General features: G+C 43.6%; 1 long non-coding RNA gene across 1 annotated transcript; it reads right to left on the bottom strand.

Moving 5' to 3' along the window:
- Nucleotides 1–2,319: 2,319 nt before the first annotated feature.
- Nucleotides 2,320–27,255, bottom strand: LOC143793944 (uncharacterized). Its single transcript, XR_013220344.1, has 5 exons — nt 27,162–27,255; nt 26,212–26,321; nt 24,666–24,742; nt 24,457–24,581; nt 2,320–3,165 (listed from the first exon to the last, which is right to left on the bottom strand). It is a non-coding gene; the product is annotated as an uncharacterized LOC143793944 (long non-coding RNA).
- Nucleotides 27,256–27,518: the final 263 nt, after the last annotated feature.

Here is a 27,518-nt window from a genome sequence, read left to right as displayed (position 1 = left end):
ACGCTGCCCACTATTATAGTGAAATAAAGTCACTCCTCTCCACGCCCATGGGGGCATGGGGAAGCATGAATACTCATTTCACTTTAGCAGCGGAAACAGGGTTAGGCTTCCTGTCAGCCGTTGCTGTTCTGCTGGCATCGGAGGCCCCATAGCAGCTATGTGGTGTGCCACTATTAGCGACACCCCACTGGCTGGGGGCCCCTGGAGCAGCGGGGGCCCTAGGCAGCTGCTGGCACTGGCAGGACTACATGTTTTATTCAATATTCAATAATAAAAACTCTATTGCCCAAATATATAAAAGTGGTTCAATTGATGTAGCATCATTCTAAACATTGAGAATAAATCATTACTTTGTAAAACTGGACTTGTTTTGGCATTACTGTGCATTTTCCTGTACTGTAACATTACAATTTGTAAACCTCCTCCATACTTTAAGTTGTCATGCCATGCATAGATTATCCCAGTAATGTGATGTCACTGTGATGAATTTTCTCTGTACTGTGATATTACTATGTATATTTTCCCTGTACTGTAACATTACTAGTGGTATAATTCATGTGCTGTAGCCTGTAAACTATCATGCCATGCATAGATTATCCCAGTATTGTGATGTCATTGGGGGAATTAACCCTGCAATGTGACATCAGTATGTACATTATCCCTCTAATGTGTCATTACAATTTGTGTAATTTCTGTGTATTATTAACAAGGGGGGAGGGAGTTTAAAGGCAATCTGTCAATAGGATCTTCCCCCTTAAGCCGTCTGTATGGGCATGCAGGTCAGAAAAAGTTGAAAATGATACTTTGATATCTGCGATCCTACGTCTTATTCAAGAGAACTAATAAGTAAAGAGTTGTTAGATCTACGGCCCTACATAGATCTCCCAGAGGTCTGCCTCCAGAGCTTATTTTAAATGAAAGGGGTGTTACTAATCTGCTCTCCAAATATGCCTCCTTTCATTTAAAATAAGCTCCAAATCTGGGAGACCTACAGTGACTAGCAAAAGGGTAACAATGTTTTGAATGTGAGACTACCATCAATTTAAAGACAATCATCGTGGCTATATCACACATAAATTTGACTTGCAACTATTTAGCATATGATTAGTTATGCAGATTCTTGTCATATCACTGCATTGTTACCATTTTGCTCCTGGTGGTGGAAAAATCTTTTTCTTCCTGTATACTATAAAATACAACCTGTTCTCACATTCCATAATAACTCATGTTATTAGGCTGCTTCCCAAGTGAAAGGTCACTGGTTCGAATTGAGGAGCAGCCATGAAGAAGATTTCCCAAGAAAAGAGAAACCGTATCTTCCAGCTCATCGATAGCGGTCTCTCGGCCAAGAAAATTACCAAATTGCATCATGTGAGTGCTATGACTGTTGGAAGAATACAAAATGAAGTCCGTCCATCCATTAAAAGTCAAGCGGTGGATGTCCAGGCAGAATATCGGTGTCACCAAGTTGGCTCATCACAATGACTGTCAGCTCTAGCACGACAAACACGGCAGTGGAGGTGGCTCGTATGCTTCGTAATAGTGAAATCACAGACGTCCATGCAAGCACCATGTGACATATGTTTACACAAGTCTGAAAGAGTGGCCTGAAAAAAGGTGAAAAAACATTGACTTTATTATCGTTATAAGAAGCATTGGCTCGAGTTTGCAAAAGAAAAGTCCAAAAAATGAACAGTAGAACATTGGTAACGGGTGATTTGGAGCGATGAGACAAAAGTCAATAGACTAGGCTCTGATGTGTGAACAAATCTCAAAAACGAAAATGTAGTCAAATAGAGCCGAGGGTCAAAGCCAGGAGGGAGTGAAGTACCTTAGAGACAAGACAAAGGGTAAACAGGGACAAGCCAAGGGGTCTGATAACCAGGAGAGATAGAGCAGTACAAAGCAGAATGCAAAGACGGAAGTCAGAGAACAAAACCGAGTCACACACAGCAAGGCATACTAGCACAGAGGCACAACATTTACGGACAAGAACCTGGGTCAGCAACCACAAGCCGAGTATCACCAACACACAATCTAGGAACTGCCAACATTAAATAGCCGCCCCAGAACCAAAGAGAGGTGGACTAAAATTAACCCTGACCTGACCAGGATGGAGGGGGCACCATCCTATCCAGAGTCAGTTTCTCGATGCTGAGAAACACAGGCAGTATTACATGCAATATCATCATGGAGTTGTCTGACTGATCTCCAAATTTATTCTGTATCCGTACAGTGACTCAATACATACAGCGAATGGTATTAAAAACTATCCTCAGCTTAACAAAGAACAAAACTCTGTAGAAATGTTAATATTTTAAAACTACCTTTTATTGCGGTAAGTAAAATAATGCCTTATATTACCAACCTAAAAATCAATTGATAGACAAAAGGCAGAATATGTGTCCATTTACGTGACACAGAATACAGTAATAGAGGAATGCATTCCAGTGCACAGAAGTAGAGAACTGATGCTTTGTGGTTACAAAACAAGGAAAGTGTGCGCCAAGAAATGAAGGCATTTCCAGTTATTTAACTTTTACTCTGGAAATTGTTATTTTGGTCCAGATTTCTAATCAGAAAGCCCACAGCAGATCTGCCTGGCATAAAACCATGTCTGGACTCACTGACCTTTGATGTCTAACGCCACGAGCTGTGTGACGAATGCGGAACAATAGGAAACTGTTGCATGTATATGGCAAAAAGTACAGTAAAATGGCTCAACCTGCGAAGCAGCTCTGTAAAATTATGTCGTGACTATTCAGATCACAATTACTTTCTAGACTGTTTCATCTCTGTTCTCTGGACGTCGAAAAGTCCTCCAGTCATTCGTGATCCCTCCATCAGATAATATCTTCCCTTTGTTTCTTTTTGTCTGAGTTACTGCGTTAATTTTCTGCTTTTCCATTCTCTTCTGATCCTTCTAATTATGCCTTAAATTCTTATACCTCTATGCATTTTCATTTGAGTTTAATAATGAGGATTTTAATTATAATTTTAATGCTTTGGTTCTGCTGTTCTATTTTATATTAAATTGCAGTTTCTTTTATTACTCTTCGCGGATGAAATCTTATTAACTGTTTGGTTGCCACAGCTCTCCAAAATGATTAGTCTTTTCAACATGCTTCCATTTGCGATTATGATTTAGATTGATTGCTGTAGAGACTGGAACATAAAGAGTTAAAAATTAGATATTAAGCCTGTGAAAGAAAAGAGTGTCTTATCTATTAATTTTTGAAATTGTCAATGATGAGAAATTTGGAATGAGAAATATAATATAATATACTGTATAATGAATAATAATATAAAACTAATCATATATTTTTAATATGTGTTTGTGCAGACATACACACGTTTAGATACAGTATATATGTATATCTGCTGGATCTCCATTTTGAGTACAGTTAGTCCTCGGGTTACAACGGTCTCGAGTTACATCGTTTCGTGGTTACAACGCTTTATACGACGCCTCGTTCCGACTTACACGGTTTGCGTCGTAAGTCGAACTACATGCAACTACGTGCAGTGGCAGAAGAATAGAGTCCAGTACTGTACACTGTACCCGGTTACACGAGGAAAACGAGTCTCCTGCACGCCATAACACCCTAATTATGTAGGGTGCTGTGTTAGGATAGGTGTTTGGATAGGCTAAGTGTTTGCAGTACTGTACTGTTATTATGGTACAGTACTGTATGAATGTATGGTCCGACTTACATCGAAATTCAGTTTACGACGCCGTGTAAGAACGGATCAACGTCGTAAGTCGAGGACTACCTGTAGTAGATTTCATTTACAAAATTTACAGTATGATGATGAAAAGTAAAAATAATATTATACAATCCTTTCATCAATAGTATTAAAGGTACATATCTGCCTTGTTCATATGTACTTAAGATGAATGAGTAACTTTTGATTTAATTTTTATTTCATCCCTATGTTTCATCCCAATGTTCACCGAATGGTTCGACGAACATACCTGAACCCCATTATCTTCAGTGGGAGGCAAAACCAAATGCATAGACAACACCTTCAGTGGTGTCAAAAATCTGCCAAAACAGCAAAAATTAGGGAAGGGGCATTTAAGCCTTGGGCTTGATGTCACCGGGCAATACAAAGGTGATATCAGCCGCGCAAATATGAGCCTCACTTGCCACCACCACAGGGCAAGTGGGAATAGCCAACAAAGTGCCAAAATTGGCGTATCTTACCAGCCTGAGAATACCAGCCCCCAACTGTCAGATTTAGCTTGGCTGGTTGTCAAAAATGGGGGTGACCACACGCCATTTAAAAAAAATAAAAAATAATTAAATAATTTAAAAAACTGCGTAGGAACCCCTCTATTCTTGATAATCAGCCAAGATATCTCTGACAGCTGAGGGGTGCAGCTTGCAGCTGTCAGTTTTGTCTGTCTGCTTATCAAAAATAAAGAGAAACCCACATCAACTTTTTTTTTTAATTGTTTATTTATAGCGCAATTGATGTGCCTATGTATTTGGTTTTGCCTCCCATTGAAGTTAATCAGGTTCAAGTATGTTCGTCGAACCTGTTTGGCAAATGTCGGGACGTTCGGCGATCCAAACCAAACATTGAAAGGTTCGCTCATCTCTACTCATGTCCCCTGACTTGGGAATCATACAGTATTGTATTGTATTGTATTGATGCTGTTGCATTACTATGCAATGACTGAAATCTTCATACGTGCCTCCTGCAGTAGAGTTGAAGCTATGTGACGATATCTCTACACATGAGTACTGGTACATACAGAGACAGTCTAGAAACGGTGTTTCAAGTGCCCTTCACTTACGGCCTAGTTATAGGGTTAGAGAACTAAGAAAGAGATCTGGCAGATTTATCTGTAAAGCCAGAATACAACTTTGACACAGAGACACCACAGACTCCAGAACGTCTGCTCCCAGCATATAAAAATCATTAGTGTATGTAAAGCATCACAGCTCATTCTCCCTCAGCATACACCCTGCTAAAATGAAGCAGCCCACATTACTATACAGAACCATTCTGCCTGTGAAGTACAAAAGCTGAGGGAAAGACTTCATGGTCTTTGCAAGATCCACAATCAGATGAAGAATGTGCAGTGCTTAATCCACAGTCCAGTGAGAAAGCTAAACGCTCTATGAATCTCACATGGAAAGTTAAAGAAACCTTTGAAAAGGTTAAGCAACTATCTTGTAATGTATCAGACTTTTGGCAAAATTTGAAGTCACATCAACACCATATCCCAGCCGGCTTCTCATGAACTACCACTAGAAGAAGCTCTAGGACAACTGTGTTTAGTTTACGACATTTATGCCGGAAAAGCTCAAGAATGCATTTCAACTTTGAAGAAGCTTAATACACACGTTTCTCTCAAAGAGCTCCAAAGATTCCAGCGATTTAATTCTGAGAAGGACAGCATAGTGCATGAAATTAAGTTTAAGACAGAGACAAGACTTGCAAAAATACCAGAGATGTCATCATCTCACATTTCTGCAATCACTAAGCAGACAAAACTATCATCTAAGTCACATTCTTCTAAATAATCAATACTCATGTACATAAGTACAGATGAGCGAACTTGTTCAGAAAACATTCGCCAATCTCAAATTTGGCACGAACGCAGCACATTCGGATTTGTGTATGGTTTTCCAAGCATTTTTACTTAAAGTGGGCAAAATTCGGTCACATTTCAATAAATCATCACGTTTCCACTAATGCTTTAGTTATGACATTGGCTAGGATAGTGGTGCTGTATGATGACTGGGTGGGGGCAGGGGCATGTGTTTGATGATGGGAAGGTGTGTGTCTAGGTCAGAGAAGCTGCAGAGTGTAATTTTTTTTCATTTTTTTCTTTAATAACTTAATAAAGTGGACATTTTGATTTTTCTCAGTTTCACAGTGCAGAGAAGGGCCCCTGCTAGTCCTGCTGCTGAAAGTGAACTTGTCAGCTAGCTAGATAGGATCCTGTCCTGTGTAAAATTGATCTTCCAGCATCTAACTAGATTGTGCTAAAACTTACTTGCAGTCTCAGGAGGCACATATGCTAATGAAAATTGATTGGGCAAAAACTGTGTTGCAGTGAGGAACCAGAAGGCCAGATCTCCGCTTAAATATTGTTTGGGCTAATGTGGGGGTTCAGCCGGGGGGCCCCATTTGCTGATTCAAATAGTTTGTGATAAAACTGTGTTGCAGTGAGAAATCAGAAGACATTTCCACTTAACCATGCAGGGTGCCCAAACCTTTCCATCAGCACATTTTCCTATTTTCCTTTTTGTAATATATATATATATATATATATATATATATACAGTATATATATATATATATATATATATATATATATATATATATATATATATATATATATATATATACTGCTCAAAAAAATAAAGGGAACACTAAAATCCCACATCCTAGATATCGCTGAATGAAATATTCCAGTTGTAAGTCTCTATTCATTACATAGTGAAACATGTTGAGAACAATAAAACCTAAAAATTATCAACGTAAATCACAACTAATATCCCACGGAGGTCTGGAGTTGGAATGATGCTCAAAATGAAAATGGAAAATGAAGTTTCAGGCTGATCCAACTTCAGTGGAAATGCCTCAAGACAAGGAAATGATGCTCAGTAGTGAGTGGCTTCCAAGTGCCTGTATGACCTCCCGAGTCCCTACAATGCCTGGGCATGCTCCTGATGAGGCGGCAGATGGTCTTCTGAGGGATCTCCTCCCAGACCTGGACTAAAGGTACCTTCACACGAAACGACATCGCTAGCGATCCGTGACGTTGCAGCGTCCTGGCTAGCGATATCGTTTCGTTTGACACGCAGCAGCGATCAGGATCCTGCTGTGATGTCGCTGGTCGCTGAATAAAGTCCAGAACTTTATTTGGTCGTCCGATCGCTGTGTATCGTTGTGTTTGAAAGCAAAAGCAACGATACAGCGATGTTTTACACTGGTAACCAGGGTAAACATCGGGTTACCAAGCGCAGGGCCGCGCTTAGTAACCCGATGTTTACCCTGGTTACCAGTGTAAAAGTAAAAAAACAAACAGTACATGCTCACCTGCACGTCCCCCAGCGTCTGCTTCCTGACACTGACTGAGCTCCGGCCCTAACAGCACAGCGGTGACGTCACCGCTGTGCTTTCACTTTCACTTTAGGGCCGGAGCTCAGTCAGTGTCAGGAAGCAGAGGCTGGGGGACGCGAAGGTGAGCATGTACTGTTTGTTTTTTTTACTTTTACGCTGGTAACCAGGGTAAACATCGGGTTACTAAGCGCGGCCCTGCGCTTAGCAACCCGATGTTTACCCTGGTTACCCGGGGACCTCGGCATCGTTGGTCGCTGGAGAGCGGTCTGTGTGACAGCTCTCCAGCGATCAAACAGCGACGCTGCAGCGATCGGCATCGTTGTCGCTATCGCTGCAGCGTCGCTTCGTGTGAAGGTACCTTAAAGCATCCGCTAACTCCTGGACAGTCTGTGGTGCAACATGACGTTGGGGAATGGTGCGAGACATGATGTCCCAGATGTGTTCAACCGGATTCAGGTCTGGGAAACGGGTGGGCCAGTCCATAGCTTCAATGCCTTCATCTTCCAGGAACTGCTGACACACTCCAGCCACATGAGATCTGGCATTGTAGTGCATTAGGAGGAACCCAGGGCCAAACGCACCAGCATATGGTCTCACAGGGGGTCTAAGGATCTCATCTCGGTACCTAATGGCAGTCAGGCTACCTCTGGCAAGCACATGGAGAGCTGTGTGGCCCTCCAAAGAAATGCCACCCACACCATTACTGACCCACTGCCAAACCGGTCATGTTGAAGGATGTTGCAGGAGCAGATCGCTCTCCACGGTGTCTCCGGACTCTATCACTTCTGTCACATGTGCTCAGTGTGAACCTGCTTTCATCTTTGAAGAGCACAGGGCACCAGTGGTGAATTTTCCAATCCTGGTGTTCTGTGGCAAATGTCAAGCATCCTGCACAGTGTTGGGCTGTGAGCACAACCCCCATCTGTGGACGTCAGACACTCAGACCATCCTCATGGAGTCGGTTTCTAACCATTTGTGCAGAGACATGCACATTAGTGGCCTGCTGGAGGTCATTTTGCAGGGCTCTGGAAGTGCTCCTCCTGTTCCTCCTTGCACAAAGACTGAGGTAGTGGTCCTGGTGCTGGGTTGTTGCCCTATTATGTCCCCCTACATGTCTCCTGGTGCACTGGCCTGTCTCCTGGTAGCACCTCCAGCCTCTGGACACTACGCTGACTGTGAGGGACAAGGGAGAATCCATTTTGGATTTTAAGTTCAGGACATCTCCTTCCACTCCTGAGATGTGCCCCCACCCTTGGAATTCCACAGGCTCATTGTTTTCTTTTAATTAAAAGATTAGGACAAGCTCTTTCGAAGCTGTTAACACAAGGGTGTGAACTCTTCTGCAGCTATAGAAACCTGAACCTCTTTGTGTGACCAAGCACATGGCACAGTAAGGCTATGAGGTATGGAATCAAGAAAATGACTTATAATAACAGAATGCAATAGCTCTAAGATGAGCCGAGCACATATTCCAAATCGGGGTTCCTTTCCCCATGTGCCCATATTATCTAGCCACCTGTAGCACTCTGGATTATGGAGTTATAAAGCATAGCTAACAGTAATTACATACGGTAGTCATATTTAGTCTCTATGCACAGATAAAATCCAGTGGAATCCAGTGGCGGTACAACCAATCCATTCAGAGCTTCGGGCGCAAAGTTATGGGCCAGCCACAGTACTAAGGCAGAAAATCATATTCTCAGACATGGGAGGAGGTAGGCTGCACCACCCAGGGGTGGGAGTAGATGTGTGAGGTAGCAGCCTAGGAGATATAAGGCAGCCCCTCATTTTGGACTGAGTTTTTCTGATGGCCGGAGGATACGTTTGCTGATGCAGCCCGGAAAGCCTGTAACTAAGATTTGGACTTGTGATCCATCAGTGCCTCCCTGTGGTCACATGCTACATAACATGGTTATTGCAACCTATCTATACCCTATCCTTGTACTACACTCCTGTCTGTATATATTTGCTCTTGTATGTATAGCTGTATTTTCTAGTGCACCTCCTCAGCGATTAAATATAAAATGAATCTTGGGCTGCTCCTTTATCTCGATCTACAAACCCCACGTCCGCACGCTCCATTGATTGTATTATACGCTACCGCAGGGTTGGTTCCTGACCTGATATAAGCCTGCTGTCGGATGGGGCTTATTTTAAATGAGGAACTTGTGGCAGAATACCGTACTGTTTTAGTGAGGAACTCTGGCAGTGACGGCCGGGAGGTTTAGATATATATCCCCAGACCGGACTGGTGATATATATCCCCCCTGGGATACTGGGAACACCTCACTAACTCGTACCTATGAGTGTTGTGAATTCTGCTCTTGGGTTCCCTCCGGTGGTTGTTGGTAGTAATGCAGTTGTCCCTGGGTTGCAATCCTGGGCAGGTGTTCCTGCTGATTGCAGCTCTGACTGGGATATTTAGGTGTGCAGGATTCATTAGCCCTTGCCAGTTGTCCATTGTTCTTGGAGGTTTTGCTTCTCTGTCTGGTTCCTCCTGCCCTGTTGCCAAATCAGCAAAGATAAGTGTCTGGTTTTGTTTCTGCAGCACATATGCTGTGTGCTTTACAATTCAGTACTATTCAATGTTTTTTCTTGTCCAGCTTAGACTGTTCTTGGATATTTCAGTCAAGTTGGATTCTCAGGAGATGCAGATATACAGTTAGGTCCATATATATTTGGACAGAGACAACATTTTTCTAATTTTGGTTATAGACTTTACCACAATGAATTTTAAACAAAACAATTCAGATGCAGTTGAAGTTCAGACTTTCAGCTTTCATTTGAGGGTATCCACATTAAAATTGGATGAAGGGTTTAGGAGTTTCAGCTCCTTAACATGTGCCACCCTCTTTTTAAAGGGACCAAAAGTAATTGGACAGATTCAATAATTTTAAATAAAATGTTCATTTTTAGTACTTGGTTGAAAACCCTTTGTTGGCAATGACTGCCTGAAGTCTTGAACTCATGGAGATCACCAGACGCTGTGTTCCTCCTTTTTGTTGCTCTGCTAGGCCTTCACTGCAGTGGTTTTCAGTTGCTGTTTGTTTGTGGGCCTTTCTGTCTGAAGTTTAGTCTTTAACAAGTGAAATCCATGCTCAATTGGGTTGAGATCAGGTGACTGACTTGGCCATTCAAGAATATTCCACTTCTTTGCTTTAATAAACTCCTGGGTTGCTTTGGCTTCATGTTTTGGGTCATTGTCCATCTGTAGTATGAAACGACGACCAATTAGTTTGGCTGCATTTGGCTGGATCTGAGCACACAGTGTGGCTCTGAATACCACAGAATTCATTCGGCTGCTTCTGTCCTGTGTGACATCATCAATAAACACTAGTGACCCAGTGCCACTGGCAGCCATGCATGCCCAAGCCATCATACTGCCTCCGCCGTGTTTTACAGATGATGTGGTATGCTTTGGATCATGAGCTGTACCACGCCTTTGCGTATATACTTTTCTCTTTCCATCATTCTGGTAGAGGTTGATCTTGGTTTCATCTGTCCAAAGAATGTTCTTCCAGAACTGTGCTGGCTTTTTTAGCTGTTTTTTAGCAAAGTCCAGTCTAGCCTTTTTATTCTTGATGCTTATGAGTGGCTTGCACCGTGCAGTTAACCCTCTTTATTTACTTTCATGCAGGCTTGGATATTGATACGCCTACCTCCTGGAGAGTGTTGTTCACTTGGTTGGCTGTTGTGAAGGGGTTTCTCTTCACCATGGAGATTATTCTGCAATCATCCACCACTGTTGTCTTCCGTGGGCGCCCAGGTCTTTTTGCATTGATGAGTTAACTAGTGCTTTCTTTCTTTGTCAGGATATACCAAACTGTAGATTATGCCACTTCTAATATTGTAGCAATTTCTTGGATGGGTTTTTTCTGTTTTCGCAGCTTAAGGATGGCTTGTTTCACCTGCATGGAGAGCTCCTTTGACCGCATGTTTACTTCACAACAAAACCTTCCAAATGCAAGCACCAGACCTCAAATCAACTACAGGCCTTTTATCTGCTTAATTGAGAATGACATAACGAAGGGATTGCCCACATCTGTCCATGAAATAGCCTTGGAGTCAATTGTCCAATTACTTTTGGTCCCTTTAAAAACAGGGTGGCACATGTTAAGGAGCTGAAACTCCTAAACCCTTCATCCAATTTTAATGTGGATACCCTCAAATGAAAGCTGAAAGTCTGAACTTCAACTGCATCTGAATTGTTTTGTTTAAAATTCATTGTGGTAATGTCTATAACCAAAATTAGAAAAATGTTGTCTCTGTCCAAATATATATGGACCTAACTGTACATTCCATGTCTTTAGTTAGATGGTGGAATTTTTGTATTATCTGCTGTGGATATTTTTAGGGTTTTAATACTGACCGCTTAGTATTCTGTCCTATCCTTTCCTATTTAGCTAGCGTGGCCTCTTTTGCTAAATCCTGATTTCTGCCTGCGTGTGTCTTTCCTCTAATACTCACAGTCAATATTTGTGGGGGGCTGCCTATCCTTTGGGGTTCTGCTCTGAGGCAAGATAGAATTCCCATTTCCATCTATAGGGGTATTTAGTCCTCCGGCTGTGTCGAGGTGTCTAGGATGTGTTAGGTACACCCCACGGCTACTTCTTGTTGCGGTGACAGTTTAGGGCTTGCGGTCAGTACAGGTTCCATCTACTCCTGAGAAAGTCTCATGCGGCTCCAAGGTCACCGGATCATAACAGTACAACTGGACCCACCACATGTGTTAAATGCATCTCAGAAGAAGGGAAGAAAGAGCCATTTTTTTTTCTGTAGCCTGCTTTGTCTTTTCTTCCCTCTTTTTCTCTGGGTGGCTGAGGAGTCTTGTGCTAGCATGGATGTTCAGGGATTAGCTTCTCGTGTAGACCAGCTTGCTGCTAGGGTACAGGGTATTTCTGATTATATTGTTCAGACTCCAGTTTTAGAGCCTAAGATTCCTACTCCTGATTTGTTTTTTGGGGACAGGTCCAAATTTTTGAGTTTTAAAAACAACTGTAAACTGTTTTTTGCTCTGAGACCTCGATCCTCTGGTGATTCCATTCAGCAGGTTAAAATTGTCATCTCCCTGCTGTGTGGTGATCCTCAGGATTGGGCATTTTCCCTGGAATCTGGGAATCCGGCCTTGCTTAATGTAGACGTCTTTTTTCAGGCTTTAGGATTATTATATGATGAACCAAATTCTGTGGATCAAGCGGAGAAGACCTTGTTGGTCCTGTCTCAGGGTCAAGAAGCGGCAGAATTGTATTGTCAGAAATTTAGAAAATGGTCTGTGTTGACTAAATGGAATGATGATGCTTTGGCGGCAATTTTCAGAAAGGGTCTTTCTGAATCCATTAAAGATGTTATGGTGGGGTTTCCCACGCCGTCCGGTCTGAGTGATTCTATGTCTCTGGCCATTCAGATCGATCAGCGTTTGCGGGAGCGCAGAACTGTGCGCGCTGTGGCGTTTTCCTCAGAGCAGATGCCTGAGTCAATGCAGTGTGATAGGATTCTGTCTAGAACAGAACAACAGGGATTCAGACGTCAGAATAGGTTGTGTTTTTATTGTGGCGATGCTTCTCATGTCATTTCAGTGTGCCCTAAGCGTACAAAGAGGATCGCTAGTTCATTTACCATCAGTACTGTACAACCTAAATTTTTATTATCTGTGTCCTTGATCTGCTCATTGTCATCACTTTCTGTCTTGGCGTTTGTGGATTCAGGCGCCGCCTTGAACTTAATGGACTTTGAGTTTGCCAGGCGTTGTGGTTTTCCCTTGCAGTCTTTGCAGAACCCTATTCCTTTAAGGGGCATTGATGCTACTCCTTTGGCTAAAAATAAGCCCCAGTTCTGGACACAGGTGACCATGTGCATGGCGCCAGCCCATCAGGAAGATTGTCGATTTCTGGTGTTGCATAATTTACATGATGCTATCGTGCTGGGTTTTCCGTGGTTGCAGGCACATAATCCTGTGTTGGATTGGAAGTCTATGTCTGTGACTAGTTGGGGATGTCAGGGGGTTCATAATGACGTTCCTTTGATGTCAATCTCCTCTTCTTCCACTTCTGAAATTCCAGAGTTTTTGTCTGATTTTCAGGATGTATTCGATGAGCCCAAGTCCAGTTCCCTTCCACCGCATAGGGACTGTGATTTTGCTATTGACTTGATTCTAGGCTGTAAGTTTCCTAAGGGCCGACTTTTCAACCTGTCTGTGCCTGAACATACCGCCATGCGGAGTTATGTTAAGGAGTCTTTGGAGAAAGGACATATTCGGCCATCTTCTTCACCGTTGGGAGCGGGATTTTTTTTGTTGCTAAGAAGGATAGCTCCTTGAGACCCTGTATTGATTATCGCCTCTTCAATAAGATCACGGTCAAGTTTCAATACCCTTTACCTCTGCTTTCCAATTTGTTTGCTAGGATTAAGGGGGCTAGTTGCTTTACGAAGATTGACCTTCGGGGGGCATATAATCTTGTTCGTATTAAGCAGGGTGATTTATGGAAAACTACGTTTAATACACCCGAAGGTCATTTTGAATACCTTGTGATGCCATTCGGGCTCTCTAATGCTCCATCTGTTTTTCAGTCCTTCATGCACGATATCTTCCGGACTTATCTTGATAAATTCATGATTGTATATTTGGATGACATTTTAATTTTTTCCGATGATTGGGAGTCTCATGTGAAACAGGTCAGGATGGTATTTCAGATCCTTCGTGATAATGCTTTGTTTGTGAAGGGGTCTAAGTGTCTCTTTGGAGTGCAGAAGGTTTCTTTTTTGGGCTTCATTTTTTCTCCCTCATCTATAGAGATGGATCCGGTTAAGGTTCAGGCCATTCATGATTGGATTCAATCCACATCTGTGAAGAGCCTTCAGAAATTTTTGGGCTTTGCTAATTTTTATCGCCGTTTCATTGCTAACTTCTCCAGTGTGGTTAAACCCCTGACCGATTTGACGAAGAAAGGCGCTGATGTGACAAATTGGTCCTCTGCGGCTGTCTCTGCCTTTCAGGAGCTTAAACGCCGATTTACTTCTGCCCCGGTGTTGCGTCTCTTCCGTTTCAGGTTGAGGTTGACGCTTCTGAGATTGGGGCAGGAGCCGTTTTGTCTCAGAGGGATCCTGTTGGTTCCTTGATGAAACCGTGTGCCTTCTTTTCCTGTAAGTTTTCGCCCGCTGAACGCAATTATGATGTCGGCAATCGGGAGTTTTTGGCTATGAAGTGGGCGTTTGAGGAGTGGCGACATTGGCTTGAGGGAGCTAAGCACCATATTGTGGTCTTGACCGATCATAAAAATCTGATTTACCTCGAGTCTGCCAGGCGGCTGAATCCTAGACAGGCTCGATGGTCCTTGTTTTTTTCCCGTTTTGATTTCGTGTTCTCGTATCTTCCGGGTTCTAAGAATATTAAGGCTGATGCCCTCTCTAGGAGTTTTTTGCCTGATTCTCCTGAGGTCCTTGAACCGGTCAGCATTCTGAAAGAAGGGGTGGTCCTTTCTGCCATCTCCCCTGATTTACGACGGGTTCTTCAGGAATTTCAGGCTGACAAACCTGACCGCTGTCCAGTGGGGAAACTGCTTGTTCCTGATAGATGGACTAGTAGAGTGATTTCTGAGTTTCATTGTTCTGTGTTGGCTGGCCATCCTGGTATTTTTGGTACTAGAGATTTGGTTGGTAGGTCTTTTTGGTGGCCTTCTTTGTCACGTGATGTGTGTTCTTTTGTGCAGTCCTGTGGGACTTGTGCACGGGCCAAGCCTTGTTGTTCCCGTGCTAGTGGGTTGCTTTTGCCTTTGCCGGTCCCTGAGAGGCCCTGGACGCATATTTCTATGGATTTTATTTCTGATCTTCCGGTTTCCCAGTAGATGTCTGTCATCTGGGTTGTTTGTGACCAGTTCTCTAAGATGGTCCATTTGGTGCCTTTGCCTAAATTGCCTTCCTCTTCTGATTTGGTTCCGTTGTTTTTTCAGCATGTGGTTCGTTTGCATGGTATTCCGGAGAATATTGTGTCCGACAGAGGTTCCCAGTTTGTCTCTCGGTTTTGGCGGGCCTTTTGTGCTAGGCTGGGCATTGATGTCTTTTTCTTCCGCATTTCATCCTCAGACAAATGGCCAGACCGAGTGAACTAATCAGACTTTAGAAACTTATCTGAGATGCTTTGTGTCTGCTGATCAGGATGATTGGGTGGCTTTCTTGCCATTGGCCGAGTTTGCCCTTAATAATCGGGCTAGTTCGGCTACCTTGGTTTCGCCCTTCTTTTGTAATTTTGGTTTTCATCCTTGTTTTTCTTCGGGGCAGGTTGAGCCTTCTGACTGTCCTGGTGTGGATTGTGTGGTTGACAGGTTGCAGCAGATTTGGGCTCATGTGGTGGACAATTTGGTATTGTCTCAGGAGGAGGCTCAACGTTTTGCTAACCGTCGTCGGTGTGTTGGTTCCCGGCTTCGTGTTGTAGATCTGGTCTGGTTGTCTTCCCGTCATGTTCCTATGAAGGTTTCTTCCCCTAAGTTTAAGCCTCACTTTATTGGTCCTTATAGGATTTCTGAGATTATTAATCCGGTGTCTTTTCGATTGGCCCTTCCGGCTTCTTTTGCTATCCATAATGTCTTCCATAGATCTTTATTGCGGAAATATGTGGTCCCGTTGTTCCCTCTGTTGATCCTCCGGCCCCTGTGTTGGTTGATGGGGAGTTGGAGTATGTGGATGAGAAGATTTTGGATTCTCGCTTTTCGAGGCGGAGGCTTCAGTACCTTGTCAAATGGAAGGGTTATGGCCAGGAGGATAATTCTTGGGTTTTTGCCTCTGATGTCCATGCTGCTGATTTGGTCCGTGCCTTTCATCTGGCCCGTTCTGATCGGCCTGGGGGCTCTGGTGAGGGTTCGGTGACCCCTCCTCAAGGGGAGGGTACTGTTGTGAATTCTGCTCTTGGGTTCCCTCCGGTGGTTGTTGGTAGTAATGCAGTTGTCCCTGGGTTGCAATCCTGGGCAGGTGTTCCTGCTGATTGCAGCTCTGACTGGGATATTTAGGTGTGCAGGATTCATTAGCCCTTGCCAGTTGTCCATTGTTCTTGGAGGTTTTGCATCTCTGTCTGGTTCCTCCTGCCCTGTTGCCAAATCAGCAAAGATAAGTGTCTGGTTTTGTTTCTGCAGCACACATGCTGTGTGCTTTACAATTTAGTACTATTCAATGTTTTTTCTTGTCCAGCTTAGACTGTGTTTGGATATTTCAGTCAAGTTGGATTCTCAGGAGATGCAGATATACATTCCATGTCTTTAGTTAGATGGTGGAATTTTCCTCTAATACTCACAGTCAATATTTGTGGGGGGCTGCCTATCCTTTGGGGTTCTGCTCTGAGGCAAGATAGAATTCCCATTTCCATCTATAGGGGTATTTAGTCCTCCGGCTGTGTCGAGGTGTCTAGGATGTGTTAGGTACACCCCACGGCTACTTCTAGTTGCGGTGACAGTTTAGGGTTTGCGGTCAGTACAGGTTCCATCTACTCCTGAGAAAGTCTCATGCGGCTCCAAGGTCACCGGATCATAACATATGAGGGTATGTGCACACGTTGTGGATTTTGTTGCGGATTGTCCTCTGCGGATTCGCAGCAGTTTTCCCTGAGTTTACAGTACCATGTAAACCTATGGAAAACAAAATCTGCAGTGCACATGCTGCGGAAAAAAAGGCATGGAAGCGTTGTTTATTTCGCAGCATGTCAATTCTTTGTGCGGATTCCGCAGCGGTTTACACCTGCTCCATAATAGGAATCCGTAGGTGTAAAACCAAAGGTGGAATGCGCACAAAATCCACAAAAAAATTGCAGTAAATCCGCAGTAATTCCGCAGGAAATCCACAGTTCGGTTTACCTGTGCATTTACCAAAATTATTCTGGAAAAATCCGCACCACTTTTCTCAACGTGTGCACGTGGCCTAAAGGACCTGAGGCAAGTGGTGGTGCCAGACAGCCCATTCTTGCCGGGTCCTTCTCTTCCCTCCCCTGAGGTGAGCGAAGTCGATGCCCCCCTTTCCTTGTGAGATCCCTTACACTGACAGACACAGCAAACCTTCTTGCCACAGCTTGCATTGATGTACCATCCTAGATGAGCTGCACTGCCTGAGCCACTTGTGTGGGTTGTGGAGTCCGTCTCATGCCATATCACGAGTGTGAAAGCACAACCAACATTCAAAAATGACCAAAACGTCAGCCAGAACGCATTGGTACTGAGATGTGGTCTGTGGTCCCTACCTGCAGAACCACTCCTTTATTGAGTGTGTCTTGATAATTGCCAATAATTTCCATCTGTTGTCAATTCCATTTGCACAACAGCATGTGAAATTGATTGTCAAGCAGTGTTGCTTCCTATGTGGACAGTTTGATTTCACAGAAGTTTGATTTACTTGGAGTTATAGTCTGTTGTTTAAGTGTTCCCTTTATTTTTTTGAGCAGTGCATATATATATATATATATATACAGTATATATATACATATATGTATATATATATATATACATTTTTCCTAAGATATAAAGGAAATTGTTATGTTTAAAATTAGGCCTTTTAGAGATCATTTCACCTTCAACTTGCTTAACTGTTCACAGTACCAATAATTTTGACCAGGGGTGCTCAAACTTTTACATGCTACTGTATTAGTTTCATACACCATTGCTATTTATTTATTTATTTACTGCAGGGCATTTGCTCATTTTGTTTTTCCAATGGGTTTTCTCTTTTAGCTGGACATTACATTTACATTACAAAATCTCCTCACTGCTTGGTGTCCATTAGTTGGGGCATCGGTCCTACTCAGCCCTTATTCACACATGTGTCATTAGACACATGGTGAGGTTTTAATATTAGAGGTTGAAGTTAAGACTGTCCCGAATAGGAACACCTTGATGTGGTGGGATGGCCTTTATGTTGTTTTTTTTTTAATCAAAAATATGTTAACCAAGTACCCTGTATATTTTGTATTCACTATTGATATTTATTTATTTACTGCAGGGTATTTGCTCTTTTTGTTTTTGTCTTGGGTTTGTCTGTATAGTGGCCAGTGGGAACATACGCCTACAAGCTGCATGCACACCAACTTATTTTCCAGTTCATTGCTTTTGTTTTCACTTTGCTAAAGACTGTAGCATTACTATGAAGTGTTTGGAGTCTTCTTCAAGCACAAAAGGCCTCTAAGACAAGTCGTGTGTGAAAATATGCCTGTTGTATCCCAAGGGTTGACCATAGAAACCGTAAGGCTGGGTTCACATTACGTTGGTGCAGTCCGTTCAGTGCATGCGTTAAACAGACTGCACCAACACTAGTGCCTTTTAAAGATTGCGTTATGCGATCGCGATAGCGCAGATGCTCCACCTACGCTATTGGTGATGGATCCGGAAACGCTGCAGACCGCGTCTGAGGGTCCATCACATAATGACGGCACATCGCTAACGCATGCCGATTATGACATGCGTTAGCGATGCACTGCATAATGGCAGTCAATGGGTGCGCTAACGCATCCGTTACATAGCGTTAGTACTGCTGTGTAACGGATGCCGTCAGCGCATTGCCTGTCATGATCTCCATGGCCAGAGAACTAGCATAAGCCTCAATAGGAACAAGCTCTTGGAAGATGTAACTGTACTGACCATGAACTAAACCTACCGCATCATCTAGAAGTAGCCAGGTAGCATGTCCTACTTTTTATCCCTATATGCCCAGCGCCGGCCGGAGAACTAAATAATGCTAGCAGAGGGAAATATAAGACCTGACTCACCTCTAGAGAAATGCCCAAAAAGGAGACAGAAGCCCCCCACATATATTGGCGGTGATATGAGATGAAACAACAAACGCAGCAGGAAAATAGTTTTAGCAAATTTGAGGTCCGCTTTCTAGATAGCAGAAGACAGAAAGCATACTTTCATGGTCAGTAGAAAACCCTAACAAAACACATCCAGAAATTACTTTAGGACTCTGGCATTAACTCATAATACCAGAGTGGCAATTCCTGATCAACAAGAGCTTTCCAGACACAGTAACGAAACTGCAGCTGTGAACTGGAACCAAAATACAAAAACAAAACATGGACGAATGTCCAACTTATCTAGTAGATGTCTGGGAGCAGGAACAAGCACAGAGAGGCTTCTGATAACATTGTTGACCGGCAAGCATCTAACAGAGAAGCCAGGTTATATAGCGACACCCAGATCTAATCAGAACAGGTGAACAGGGAAGATGATGTCACAAGTTCAATTCCACCAGTAGCCACCGGGGGAGCCCAGAATCCAAATTCACAACAGTACCCCCCCCTCAAGGAGGGGGCACCGAACCCTCACCAGAACCACCAGGGCGATCAGGATGGGCCCTATGAAAGGCACGAACCAGATCAGAGGCATGAACATCAGATGCAGTGACCCAAGAATTATCCTCCTGGCCGTATCCCTTCCACTTGACCAGATACTGGAGTCTCCGTCTGGAAACACGGGAGTCTAGAATTTTTTCCACAACGTACTCCAACTCACCCTCAACCAACACCGGAGCAGGAGGCTCAACGGAAGGCACAACCGGTGCCTCATACCTGCGCAATAACGACCGATGAAAAACGTTATGAATAGAAAAGGATGCAGGGAGGTCCAAACGGAAGGAAACAGGGTTAAGAATCTCCAATATTCTATACGGACCGATGAACCGAGGCTTAAACTTAGGAGATGAGACCCTCATAGGGACAAAACGAGAAGACAACCACACCAAATCTCCAACACAAAGCCGAGGACCAACACGACGGTGACGGTTGGCAAAAAGCTGAGTCTTCTCCTGGGACAACTTTAAATTGTCCATCACCTGCCCCCAGATATGATGCAATCTCTCCACCACCGCATCCACTCCAGGACAATCCGAGGATTCCATCTGACCGGAGGAAAATCGAGGGTGGAACCCCGAATTACAGAAAAACGGGGACACCAAAGTGGCAGAGCTGGCCCGATTATTGAGGGCGAACTCCGCCAATGGCAAAAAAGCAACCCAATCATCCTGATCCGCAGACACAAAACACCTCAGATATGTCTCCAGGGTCTGATTAGTCCGCTCGGTCTGGCCATTAGTCTGAGGGTGAAAAGCAGACGAAAAAGACAAATCTATGCCCATCCTAGCACAGAATGCCCGCCAAAATCTAGACACAAATTGGGTTCCTCTGTCAGAAACGATATTCTCAGGAATACCATGCAAACGAACAACATTTTGAAAAAACAGGGGCACCAACTCGGAAGAAGAAGGCAATTTGGGCAGGGGAACCAAATGGACCATCTTAGAAAAACGGTCACACACCACCCAGATGACAGACATCTTCTGAGAAACAGGCAGATCTGAAATAAAATCCATCGAGATGTGTGTCCAAGGCCTCTTAGGAATAGGCAAGGGCAACAATAATCCACTAGCCCGAGAACAACAAGGCTTGGCCCGAGCACAAACGTCACAAGACTGCACAAAGCCTCGCACATCTCGTGACAGGGAAGGCCACCAGAAGGATCTTGCCACCAAATCCCTGGTACCAAAAATTCCAGGATGACCTGCCAATGCAGAAGAATGTACCTCAGAGATGACTCTACTGGTCCAATCATCAGGAACAAACAACCTATCAGGCGGACAACGATCCGGTCTATCCGCCTGAAACTCCTGCAAGGCCCGCCGCAGGTCTGGAGAAACGGCTGACAAGATAACTCCCTCCTTAAGAATACCTGTGGGGTCAGAGTTGCCGGGTGAATCAGGCTCAAAACTCCTAGAAAGGGCATCCGCCTTAACATTCTTAGAACCCGGTAGGTACGATACCACAAAATTAAACCGAGAGAAAAATAATGACCAGCGCGCCTGTCTAGGATTCAGGCGCCTGGCGGTCTCAAGATAGATCAAATTTTTGTGGTCAGTCAATACCACCACCTGATGTCTGGCCCCCTCGAGCCAATGGCGCCACTCCTCAAACGCCCACTTCATGGCCAAAAGCTCCCGATTCCCAACATCATAATTCCGCTCAGCGGGCGAAAATTTACGGGAAAAGAAGGCACAAGGCCTCATCACGGCGCAGTCAGAACTTTTCTGCGACAACACTGCCCCAGCCCCGATCTCAGAAGCGTCGACCTCAACCTGAAAAGGAAGAGTCACATCAGGCTGACGCAACACAGGGGCAGAAGAAAAACGGCGCTTAAGCTCCCGAAAGGCCTCCACAGCATCAGGGGACCAATTAGCAACATCAGCACCCTGTCTAGTCAAATCGGTCAATGGCTTAACGACATCCGAAAAACCAGAAATAAATCGACGATAAAAGTTGGCAAAGCCCAAAAATTTCTGAAGACTTTTAAGAGAAGAGGGCTGCGTCCAATCACAAATAGCTTGAACCTTGACAGGATCCATCTCAATGGAAGAGGGAGAAAAAATATATCCCAAAAAGGAAATTCTCTGAACCCCAAAAACGCACTTAGAACCCTTGACACACAGAGAATTAGACCGCAAAACCTGAAAAACCCTCTTAACTTGCCGGACATGAGAGTCCCAATCATCCGAAAAAATCAGAATATCATCCAGATACACTATCATAAATTTATCCAAAAAATCGCGGAAAATATCATGCATAAAGGACTGGAAGACTGAAGGGGCATTAGAAAGACCAAAAGGCATCACCAAATACTCAAAGTGGCCCTCGGGCGTATTAAATGCGGTTTTCCACTCATCCCCCTGCCTGATCCGCACCAAATTATACGCCCCACGGAGATCAATCTTAGAGAACCACTTGGCCCCCTTTATGCGAGCAAACAAATCAGTCAGCAACGGCAATGGGTATTGATATTTAACCGTGATTTTATTCAAAAGCCGATAATCAATACATGGTCTCAAAGAGCCGTCTTTTTTTGACACAAAGAAAAAACCGGCTCCTAAGGGAGATGACGATGGACGAATATGTCCCTTTTCCAAGGACTCCTTTATATATTCTCGCATAGCAGTATGTTCAGGCACAGACAGATTAAATAAACGACCCTTTGGGTATTTACTACCCGGAATTAAATCTATAGCACAATCGCACTCACGGTGCGGAGGTAGTGAACCCAGCTTGGGTTCTTCAAAGACGTCACGATAATCAGACAGGAACTCAGGGATTTCAGAGGGAATAGATGATGAAATGGACACCAAAGGTACGTCCCCATGAGTCCCCTTACATCCCCAGCTCAACACAGACATAGCTCTCCAGTCAAGGACTGGGTTGTGAGACTGCAGCCATGGCAATCCCAGCACCAAATCATCATGTAGATTATACAGCACCAGAAAACGAATAGTCTCCTGGTGATCCGGATTAATACACATAGTCACTTGTGTCCAGTATTGTGGTTTATTATTAGCCAATGGGGTGGAGTCAATCCCCTTCAGAGGAATAAGAGTCTCCAAAGGCTCTAAATCATACCCACAACGATTGGCAAAGGACCAATCCATAAGACTCAAAGCGGCGCCAGAGTCGATATAGGCGTCCGTAGTAATAGATGACAAAGAGCAAATCAGGGTCACAGACAAAATAAATTTAGACTGTAAAGTGCCAATGGGAACGGATTTATCAAGCTTTTTAGTACGCTTAAAGCATGCTGATATAACATGAGTAGAATCCCCACAATAGAAACACAACCCATTTTTCCGTCTAAAATTCTGCCGCTCGCTTCTGGACAGAATTCTATCACACTGCATGTTTTCTGGCGTCTTCTCAGTGGACACCGCCAGATGGTGCACTGGTTTGCGCTCCCGCAGACGCCTATCGATCTGAATGGCCATTGTCATGGACTCATTCAGACCCGCAGGCACAGGGAACCCCACCATAACATCCTTAATGGCATCAGAAAGACCCTCTCTGAAAGTAGCCGCCAAGGCACACTCATTCCACTGAGTAAGCACAGACCATTTACGGAATTTTTGGCAGTAAATTTCAGCTTCATCTTGCCCCTGCGATAGGGACATCAAAGTTTTTTCTGCCTGAAGTTCCAAATGAGGTTCCTCATACAGCAAGCCCAAGGCCAGAAAAAACGCATCCACATTGCGCAACGCAGGATCCCCTGGTGCCAATGCAAAAGCCCAATCTTGAGGGTCGCCGCGGAGCAAGGAAATCACAATCCCAACCTGCTGTGCAGGGTCTCCAGCAGAACGAGATTTCAGGGACAAAAATAACTTACAATTATTTCTAAAATTCTGAAAGCTAGATCTATTCCCTGAGAAGAATTCCGGCAAAGGAATTCTCGGCTCTGATACCGGAGCATGAACAACAAAATCTTGCAAACTTTGTACTTTCGTGGCGAGATTATTCAAACCTGCAGTTACACTCTGTAGATCCATTATAGACAGGTGAACACAGAGCCATTCAAGGTTTAGAAGGAGAGAAAGAAAGGAAAGCTGTAGTATAGACAGACTGGCAGGTGGTTCAATTATGAGCACACTCAGAGCTAGAGGAAAAAAAAAAAAAAATTTCAGCAGCTTCTCTTTTCTCTCCTTTCTCAGCCAAGGATTTAACCCTTTAGTGGGCCGGTCAAACTGTCATGATCTCCATGGCCAGAGAACTAGCATAAGCCTCAATAGGAACAAGCTCTTGGAAGATGTAACTGTACTGACCATGAACTAAACCTACCGCATCATCTAGAAGTAGCCAGGTAGCATGTCCTACTTTTTATCCCTATATGCCCAGCGCCGGCCGGAGAACTAAATAATGCTAGCAGAGGGAAATATAAGACCTGACTCACCTCTAGAGAAATGCCCAAAAAGGAGACAGAAGCCCCCCACATATATTGGCGGTGATATGAGATGAAACAACAAACGCAGCAGGAAAATAGTTTTAGCAAATTTGAGGTCCGCTTTCTAGATAGCAGAAGACAGAAAGCATACTTTCATGGTCAGTAGAAAACCCTAACAAAACACATCCAGAAATTACTTTAGGACTCTGGCATTAACTCATAATACCAGAGTGGCAATTCCTGATCAACAAGAGCTTTCCAGACACAGTAACGAAACTGCAGCTGTGAACTGGAACCAAAATACAAAAACAAAACATGGACGAATGTCCAACTTATCTAGTAGATGTCTGGGAGCAGGAACAAGCACAGAGAGGCTTCTGATAACATTGTTGACCGGCAAGCATCTAACAGAGAAGCCAGGTTATATAGCGACACCCAGATCTAATCAGAACAGGTGAACAGGGAAGATGATGTCACAAGTTCAATTCCACCAGTAGCCACCGGGGGAGCCCAGAATCCAAATTCACAACAATTGCCATTGCAGTGTGATCCCTGCCTAAGGGAGTCTGCATAGGTAAGATGAGGAAGCCTACAAAGATTTTCTCATGTAAAACTCATATCTTTCCAAATGGTGGCAGCACTTATTTTCAGTCATGCTCACATCATTACTGGGTGAAGGAGAAGTTATGTGACAGTGGCAACAAGAACTCCCTGACGACATGAACATGTTCCTGTCTTGTGATGCAGTCTCGGGTCAATGGCGTTCAATTCTACAAGTGAAGACACCTGCAAGAGAGGACAAAGAATTCATAAAGGTTATGAAAAAGGAATTCGCTCAGGGTGATTTCAACAGCTGGGTAGCACCCTTACCTTTTCGTTCTCCAAGAACAAAGTTGCCAAACAATCTGTGGCAAGCAACTGCACGGAATTCATCTTTAAAACACACCCTAAAGAGGAAACCAAATATGGAGAAGCACTTCATTGACTTCATGCAAAATGTCTTTGACAGAGATAATGCAGAGCCTGCATCACCCCTAAAGGGAGAAGAATGCTGCTATCTTTCATCCTTTGGCAAGCCTGTCACCCTTGCAAGCCTATCCAATTCAAAGTGGTGTTTGACTCCAGTGCTCAGAATGAAGGGATCTCTCTCTGCTTCTCATTGGCCCCAACCTAAACAGCAGCCTTATAGAAGTACTTCAGACAAGAACCTGTTTCTGTAATGGTCAACATCCAACAAGTGATTCATTATTCTATCATGAGGGAAGACAGTAGAAACTATCTCATGTTCATTTGGCACAAGGACAATGATGTTCACAACAAGGTAACATTATAGGATGAAGGTACAAATCTTTGGCAACTGCCCCTCACCTGCTGTGGCAATCTTTGCACTGAGACAGACAGCCCAGGAAAAGAACTTTGCGGAAAAGAAGTTCTACGTAGTTGATGGACTTAAGTCTTTGCCCACACATGAAGAGGCAATTGATCTGCTCACTAGAAAACAGGAAATGCTGTCTGCAGCAAACCTCAGACTACACAAAATCATCTCCAACAGCCAGGTGGTAATGAAAGCATTTCCATCTGAGAACCATGCATTGAGCCTGAAGGACCTCGATCTGGTTCTAATGTTTCTCCCATGCAATGCAACCTTGGTCTGCTGTGGAACATGAAACAGGACACATTCACAATCCAGGTGTCAGCATACAACAAACTCTTCACAAAACGAGGAGTCTTATCTGTTGTAAACAGCATCTATGATTCTCTTAGATTTATACCACCCATCACCATTCAAGGCAAGATACTGCTGAGACAGTTTACTGCTGAAAACACAGATTGAAATACTCCACTACCGTCCCAAAAACAACAAAGGTAGTAGACATGGAAGAATCTTCTTAAGGTTTTAGAACACCTCCTTGTCCCACGTTGTTATTCCTTAAAGTCTCTTTTAGCTGCTGTCAGAGAAGTTCCCATTTTCTCTGATACATCTACAGAGGCCATTGCTGCAGTAGCCTATGTGAAGACCTCAGAAGCCAGCAACAATGTACATTGTGGATTTATCATGGGTAAGACCAATCTAACCCTAAAACACGCACATTCTGTACCAAGGCTTGAACTTTGTGTTGCTTTACTGGCAGTGGAAATTGCTGAAGTCACCCCTGAGAAATGGCATCACATCTCCACTTGCCTGGGTTTAGCTGATCATGGAACAGGACTCTTGGCTGCATCTAGCCTTTGTGGCAACACATGGCTATCTAGTTGAGGATTTTTGTTCTCTTGATGCCAGTGGAGCATATGAGTTTGAGGAATCAGACTAGCCATCACTACATGCCACACATCTATGATATCAAGGTTGAAGTTGAGGAATTATCATTGTGGACACTTTATCAACTGGTCTTTTGTTGTGCAGACTGTTACTCACCTGACATACATTGCCAAGTGCTTCATCAGAGAAAGCGTCACATGAATAAGGGCACTACTACTGGAAACAGCTCACGGCGGGGAGCATACCTCCACATTCTACGAGCTTTGCTAGGACAAAAATATTTTACTGGTTAAAGATTTTTTGTTTGTCCCTATTTTCTAAGACTCATATTTATTCTTCAAGTAGAATGACCTGTATGAAGGATTGTTTTCTGTGCAGTAAGTTGACATTGTTTATAAATACCATTCTGAGCACATAAGAACATTTTAATATTTTTTATTGCATTATTACTGCGCTTTACATGTAGATTTCGATGGCAGCCAAAGGGGCCTTCAGCAGACTGCCACAGTAACTAATAGGTTCCTTGCATTGACATCGCAGGGTGCCAATAGGGTTGGTGCACAAGCACACTGATAATGCAAACAACCCATTTACATACCACTGTAAGTTATTGAAAGGTGTATTTAAATGGTTAAACAGCAGTGATTGGAGATACCTGCAGTTACTACAGTTAGAGGCAGATGGCAGCTGTGTATCACAGCCAGCATCTGCCTTGTATGAAGCAGGCTCAGCATTTGAGCCCTCTCCATACACTCCACACATGACCTGTGAGGAAAATATATGTCACAGGTCAATAAGGGATTAAAAGCATGCAATTTAAGGGAGTGGAAGTGGTAAAGAACAAAGCATGGCAGAGCAACCTGTTATAAAAATTAAAGTGTCTGTGTCCCCTCCTCTTCACACCGCACTAATTTAGCTTAGGCAATGGGGTATCATGGAAAGCATACTTTGGCTATTAGAAGACATAGTCACTTTCTACATCTTTCTTCAGCATTCCATTTGAAAATTCCTATTTACCTCCACACAAGCTGAATACACAGTCTCTCTTTGTAGGATGCTAATGTTGTGTTGCCACATTTGTTCCTGACCTCTCACAATATACCTACACATAATCAGAGGGAAACAGCAGCTTTGTCCCCCTCCTCACTGTCTTCTATTCAGCCATACAACTCCAAACACTGTTGCCTTTTCAGGTATCTGGGAAAAGTGGAGCTGTCAATGCCTTTGTTCCAAAGTTTCATATTTCCTCATTTTACAGAAATTAATGTAAATCAGAGCTATAGATAAGCTTTGACTTTACGGTTTATAATTATATGTATCTCAGTGATAATAAACTAAAAGGTAAATTCTTTGAACTAACAAAAGAGAATAGAGGAGAAAGATGGTTTCAATAAAAAACAGACTAGCATTGCATGTTAAATGTACTTGCATTTACAACTAACCTACACAGGATTTGTAATATA

This window comes from Ranitomeya variabilis, chromosome 1, assembly GCF_051348905.1.
Source record: "Ranitomeya variabilis isolate aRanVar5 chromosome 1, aRanVar5.hap1, whole genome shotgun sequence".
Taxonomy (NCBI): domain Eukaryota; kingdom Metazoa; phylum Chordata; class Amphibia; order Anura; family Dendrobatidae; genus Ranitomeya; species Ranitomeya variabilis.
Note: the sequence above shows the minus strand (reverse complement) of the source record. Positions and strands in the feature narration are given on the sequence as shown.